Source organism: Pelodiscus sinensis, chromosome 4, assembly GCF_052426305.1.
Source record: "Pelodiscus sinensis isolate ZL-2025 chromosome 4, ASM5242630v1, whole genome shotgun sequence".
In the NCBI taxonomy this organism is placed as follows: domain Eukaryota; kingdom Metazoa; phylum Chordata; order Testudines; family Trionychidae; genus Pelodiscus; species Pelodiscus sinensis.
This window is the reverse complement of record NC_143055.1, coordinates 34,324,101-34,330,727: the sequence shown is the minus strand read 5'-3', so window position 1 is coordinate 34,330,727 and position 6,627 is coordinate 34,324,101. Positions and strand designations below refer to the sequence as shown.

The 6,627-nt window shown below is 42.9% G+C and overlaps 1 long non-coding RNA gene across 1 annotated transcript; it reads left to right on the top strand.

Moving 5' to 3' along the window:
• The first annotated feature begins 203 nt into the window (after positions 1–203).
• Positions 204–6,238, top strand: LOC142829666 (uncharacterized). The gene is made up of 3 exons (XR_016349403.1): positions 204–457; positions 1,057–1,142; positions 3,373–6,238. It is a non-coding gene; the product is annotated as an uncharacterized LOC142829666 (long non-coding RNA).
• Positions 6,239–6,627: the final 389 nt, after the last annotated feature.

The window sequence follows — 6,627 nt, the reverse complement described above, 5'->3', positions numbered from 1 at the left end:
CATTCCTTAAGCCATACTTCTAACTTTACATACAGGAGTGATACATACACCAAAATAAGGTATAAAGATCCAGCAGATTGTGACATTAAAATGGATAGGTTATATGAGATATTTTGTGCAAAGCATTTTTGAGTTATACATATTTGTATCCATATAAGGCAATTTCATAGTGTGAAGTGGGTATGTCCTGATACTGATGTTCTTTCTAAGGGGGAGAGAAAGCAAAGAAAATAGATATCAGCTGTGAAAGACCTACCACAGGGGTTGGCAACCCCTGGAATGCGTGCGGCAAGTGGCACATGAGCCAATTTCCCAGCTCAGCCTCACCCCTCCTCCCTTGGCAGCTGGGAGTCTGTGCCATTGTTCCTTTAACATGCGGGCCCATGTGGCGACGCACAAAAAAATCTAAGCCCACCCACCTCTGCATCAGCACTAACTTTCCTCCTGCTCCTGGAAGGTGAGTGTCATGGCTTCTCCTGCTGATGGGGACAGGGACAGCTTGGACCTGTGTTGGGGAAAGGGGCAGGTGGGTTGAGGACTTGGGTGGGGAGTGTTGAAGCCCCAGGAGGCTTGGGAACCAGAGATGGGGTGGGGATGCTAAAGCCACGGGTGTCTTGGGGGCTGGGAGGGTTGAAGTCATGGTTGGCTTGGGAATTGGAGGGGGGGTGCTGCAGCGACGGGCAGCCAGTGACATGTTGGGAGCTGGCTTCCACTGGGGCTGAGGCTGCGTTGTGGGGTGGACGGCATTTCAGGCTTAGAACACGTGGTGGCTGGGCTGGTTGCTCCTGTGGCATGTTGAAGCCCCAGGTGGGTGGGTTGGGGACCAGTTGAGTGGGTGTTGCAGCTGTTGGTGGGTTGCGGGCTGGAGGGGGAGTATTGCAGCCATGGACAGGGTGGGGACCAGACATGGTGGGGGTGTTGAAGCTGTAGGTGGGCAGATTGCTGCTGCCAGCGGTTGGAGCTGGCAGATGGATTGCTGCCATTGGGGGTTGAAGCTAGGGGTTGGATAACTATTGCATATCTTGAAAAAAACTATTGCTCTTTGCATATGCATAGTATTGACTGGTTTGAGTGCAGCATAAAGTATCAAACTATGAGCCTGAGATCAGAGAACTCATCAAAACCAAGGATCATATTAAATGGTAAGATCTGCATCTTAATTTATTTATTAATGAAGCTGCTGTAAGTAGCATTATTATTGACTTTGGAAAGTATCTCCTGCACTCAGACCCATACACAGAGGTGAATGGGTCAAAACTTGGCACTCCACCTCTGAAAAGTTAGTGACCCCTGTTCTAGAGAGAGATTTTTTTTTTAAGACATATTTCTCAGGGGAAGAAAAATAGTTTTCATTGTGAAGTGGCTCCTCACTTTTTAACAGTATTCAGTCTAATGTGTTAATTTGTAAGCATAATTTAAACCCTGGGAGACTAATGAAGTTTAACAGTGTGTTTAATTATCATTGTTGTTGTCGTCTCAGTTAACATTCAAAATCCTGCATCCTATTTATGATCTGAAATTTCAAAGGTTCCAAGCTTCCAATTTGACCTTAACAATAGCTGGTGGCCATATGCAACTTTCATAAGCATACACGCTTCTTTACATTTCCTTATGGAGAATGTTTGGGGGTTTTAAGATCAAATGAACGGGTGTTATAAAAACAAGATTTTTCTTACCTCAGTTTAACTAGTCTTTGACATTTGAAGTATTAATAGTTAAACTCTTTTTTCCCTTGTACTTTCAAAGAGGTCAAGACTTCAATGGGGAAATTCGTAGAAATCTGTAAATACGAATGCTTTCATTTCTAAGTGAATTCTTAAAGGATTTTAATTTTTAAATGTTATATTCCATCTCTTAAGCCCCCATGAACAATAATAATCTCCTACATAGAGGCATGTATTTTCCTGTGAAATCACATCATGGGTAACGTTTCCACCTAAGTGAATAATAAAATTGGATCACCAAAAATAGAATAGGAATAATCTATCCAGAAGATTTTTTTCTGCATTGCATATATTCTGATTTTTTTTCTGCAAATTTTCATTTGGATGTATGAAGCTGCATAACAAAATATCAAGTTTAAGGACACTGCATAGAGATTCAGGGCTCTTTTACTGACTGCTCTGACGTCAGACTAGGTGAGTCCTACCAGCTCCATCCTTGGAGTAAGCAGAGTTAGAGTATCTCTCAGGAAGGGAGAATTAAGGACAGAAAGAGAGGAGTCCTGCTAGGAAAGGAAAGCCATTAGGAACAGTCAAAGCTGAGGATAAAATTTCCTCTGAGGCTTGTTTAGTTTGTTAACAATACAGACAACCCCAAAAAGGGGTTAAATTTGGATCTGCTCAGTCTATATTTTTAACAGCAGGAGTGGGAATGCCCCCTGCTTACAGAAAAGCATTAAACTCTCAGTACATGGAGACGTGATTAGTATCCCATTAAATATAGTGAAGTTTCCAGGAGCAGCATTTCCTTCTGAAAGTGGTACACATTTATTCAAAATTAGGTTGCTCCTGGGGTGTCCTATGAAATGAGGTCTCGCATTTCAGTTAAATAAGATAAAACCAACTATTCTTAAGATATGTGGGGAAAGTCTGGCATCACCTACTGCTCAAAGATTGATATTTGGATGCCTGTCTTCAAAGGTCAGGAAGGATGGAGAACAGGAAATACAAGAATATACCACAGTGGTTTTTCAGACGGGAAGGCCTCACATTACAGTGTACAGAAATAATAAAACAGCTAAGGAAAAAACAATGAAAAATTGGTCATCTTTGACACTGTAACAAAATGAGGGAAGGACAAACTGACATTCCATCTTCAAGTCCCAGAATTCCCTCCCATGAGTTGTCATCTATTTGTCACTTGCAAGACTTATTCCCAAAGCCTGCCGATTTTTATTAAAACTGAGGATTATGAGGTTATGAAGTGCTTTGAAAAAGCCAGATACAGATTGGATGTTTTTATTAGAGGATTACCAAATTTTTGTCAACAGAAGCGAGTCAGAATTAATTTCACTGGAAGCTTTACTGTAGAAGTTATGAAATGTTTGATCGTGAGGATATAAAACAGCACCTTAGGAAAGTGCAATTCTCTCACTGTGCTATTGAAAGGAAGCATGTGTGATGTGTAAAGTTGGGCTTCCGCCAAACCCTACAGTTTCTTATGGTTTACATGGGGAAAGTTTGCAGCTCATGATAGGAAGATATTGTCTCCTAATACAAAAAGACTGAAGAGCACTTCCTTGTCTTCCTGTTCACCACAGAATCCCAACCCTGTTTCATGGAAGAAACTAAATTAGTGATTCCAGTGTTCAGTACTTGAATTATGATTTTCTACTTTTTTTAAAGCTGTATCCACCATTTGTATCAACAGGAATGGGGAAATAGTGAGACCTGTCTACACAGTCACAAGCAATGAACACGGTCGTGTAGCCCACACGTTAATGCTCCTATTGGCCAGAGTCAACTCCAATATACTAGACCAACTTTTTACTAGCGGGGCTGGCTACAGTTGTGCAGGGACAGCAGGGCCTGCACAAGCAGGAAACTGGCAACAGACAGGAACAGCTGCTGGGAAAGAGAAGTCCCTCCTTGGGAAGGAAGAGGTTGGAGCTAGAACACCCAGATAGAGGAGGGGAACCAGTTTTGGAAGCAATCCAGGGAAGGAGCAATGAGGGAAGGGAAGGAAAAGCCCAGAACTGCTGGATTGGGGGTCCTTGAACTGGAACCTGGAGTAAAGGGTTGACCCAGGCTCCCCTCCTAGCCATTGAAGGATGACACCTGAGGCAGTAAATGAGAAGACTACCTGGGACTGCTGGTATTGCAGCTTCGATATACCACAGAAAGGAGGAATGCTGAGTAACTGGACCAGAGGGCTGAAGCACAAAGAGGACACTGTGGTTCCTGGGAAAAGAGAGGAGCTATAGACAAGAGAAAGAATCAGAATGACAACATGAAAACCATGGAAGGGGGAGTCAGCCTTGTGTGTGCTAATCCTGGAGTGACAAGGAGGAGGCACCAGATAAGCAGTCAGGGGAGCACCCAGTGACACAGACTTGCCCATACTTCATATAGAATCACACAGCCCACTTCAAATATGCACAGTAGAAATAGCCCTGACTCATTATGCAAGAAGCAGGAGTCTCCCAGTGAAATTAACAGGCAGCAGATTAAAACAAACAAGAATTAAGGAAGTATTTCTTCTATGTGATGCCTTTGCATTGTGTGAACTTACTGCCAGGGGACATGGTAACAAAATTACCCAACACTTCTGGGTTTTACTCTCCCAGAACTCACTGCTTGTTCCCTGGACTGCTTCCTAGTACCCACTCTATCTCGGTGTACCAGCCCCAAACCCTCCCTCTTCCCAGGGACTGACTGCAGCCTGCAGGGCTTTGTGGCATCCAAGCATTTCTCCCTCTTTTGAGGGAGTGACTGCCCTTGCCCAGCAGCAACCTTGCAATCAATTTTCTGCTCCTTGGCTTTTCCTCCAGGTGCAGCCTGTGGCCCACCTGGCCAGCTTAACCCCTTCCAGTCCTAAAAAAACAACAGACTAGTATCTGTTGTTTTTTAAGTGTTTCCTGTTACAGCTAACTCAGCTACCCCTCTGAAGCCCTTCCAGTCCTGTGCATGGTGGATACCCCATCACAATTTGGTTTGGTCATGACTGGTTATTCATGTTTCCAGCTTGATAGCAACTGAGGATATATATTTCTTAGCTTGTTTTGACTCAGCAGGTTATTTCTGGAGTGTAGGATTGCTCTGTTTTAAGCAATTTTCATGGTATTTTGGAGGTCATTTGACAGGGGCTTTCTGGTCTGTTAATTATCCCACAATTTTCTTTCTCATGTGTGGAATTACTGTGAACTAAGGGCATATTTTAAAATAAATCATTGCAGAGAATATTCTACAATGGAATAACTATGTAATACACATTAGACATATTCTACATTTTAGTCAAGTTATTACACTTTTTATAAGAATATATTACCTTTCAGAGAAGCAAATCATGTCTGATTTTGAATGTTCATTGTTTAGCATGTTGCTATAGTTTAATAGCTGCCTTTGTGGTTTCAGTAAAGAATATTAGTGTGAAATGGGATGAAGATCTGGGCTCTGATCACAGCTTAGTCAATCTTTCTGTGGCCTTGAGCAAGTCATACAAACTCCCTATGCCTCCAGTTTACCCCTTCTTGATGAATGGAGATACCATCGAGCTTCTTTGCTGGGTTGTTGTTGACACTTTTTTAATGCTTGTGAAGTTCTTTGTAACCAGGAGATGGGAGTTCTCGAATGCAGAGAATCTTTGTGGTATTGCAGCACTGAACTTTCTTGGCTTGGAATAAAATTTAAAAAAAATATTCACACACTAAATGTTGTTCTTCTCTTCTCCCCTTGATAACAGTCCTTGAAATATCAGAGCCCGATGTTAATACAGACAAGAGAGGACACGGCAGACAGCCCTGACTTGTGGCTTTCTTAAACAAACAAGGTACAGCATAAGTTATTAGTAAATACCAAGGCTTCATTTAGATTGAATAAAGCTGCAATCCAACAAATAAATGAGCCATCTAGTTTGAATTTATGTAGTATAACCAAACACATTAAAGGCATCTGACCATGACAAAGGCCTTTTCTGCTCTGAATAATGAGGCCAGGACATTATAATATCCTTCAGATGAGACATTGAAGCCAAGGTCCTTTCTGTTTGTCTCTGGTGGCTGTCCAGGTAGACATTAAGGGCTTTATGACATTTTTACAGAGCATGGAATATGTCCACTGCCCTGGCAATGTTTCCTTTCTTGATAAAACAGGCTGGAATGCCCAAAACTGTGCATGGACTAAATGCCATTTGGTAAGTGCTAAATCCCTACCAATTGGCTCATACAAAAGGATGATGGGCCTAGTCCTGCTACCATTAAAATCAATGGCAAAACTCCTGTTGACTTCAGTGGAACATAAGGTTCCATAGCTCCAATTTCTGTCTTGGAAAGTGCTTTGGGATCCCAGGAATGTAATCGGCGCCGTGTACACTGTAGTTCCATTCAGTTGCTCTGTTGCCCATCAAACTATAATCAACTGCATGTGAACACTGCTTTATGTTATGAAGGCTCACCACTGAATGAAAAATAACATGCATGTGTGTGAGAATGAATGAGAATATTATGGAATACTCCAAGTTTACATATTGATCATCTGTGGGGGTTTTTCCAAAGAGAGAAAAACCATTTTCACAGTTGGCGAAGTGTTGTACAAACTAGAATTTATTATATTATTTACTGTCAGATAAGTACATTTTATGTACTGTACACTGGTGCTTGCTTTTACTGGGTAAAGGCCAGCTGTGCAACCCTTGTGCCTGCAGGTAGATCAAGCTCACTGGAACGGGGGGGGGGGGGGGGGGGAGAGGGGGAGGGCGTGGAAGGTGGCAACTGCCTTGAGGGCCCGGTGATATAAAAGGGCCTGCAACTCCTGGATACTGCTCCTGCTGGGCTCTTTAAATTGCTGCCAGAGCATTGCACAGCACGCTTGGGGCAGCACTGAGGGCTGTCTGGGGCAGGTGCACCAATTTCCGGGTGGCACCTAGGGCAGCCTAAGGGAGTTGCGGCGCAGCATTGATGCCTTCATA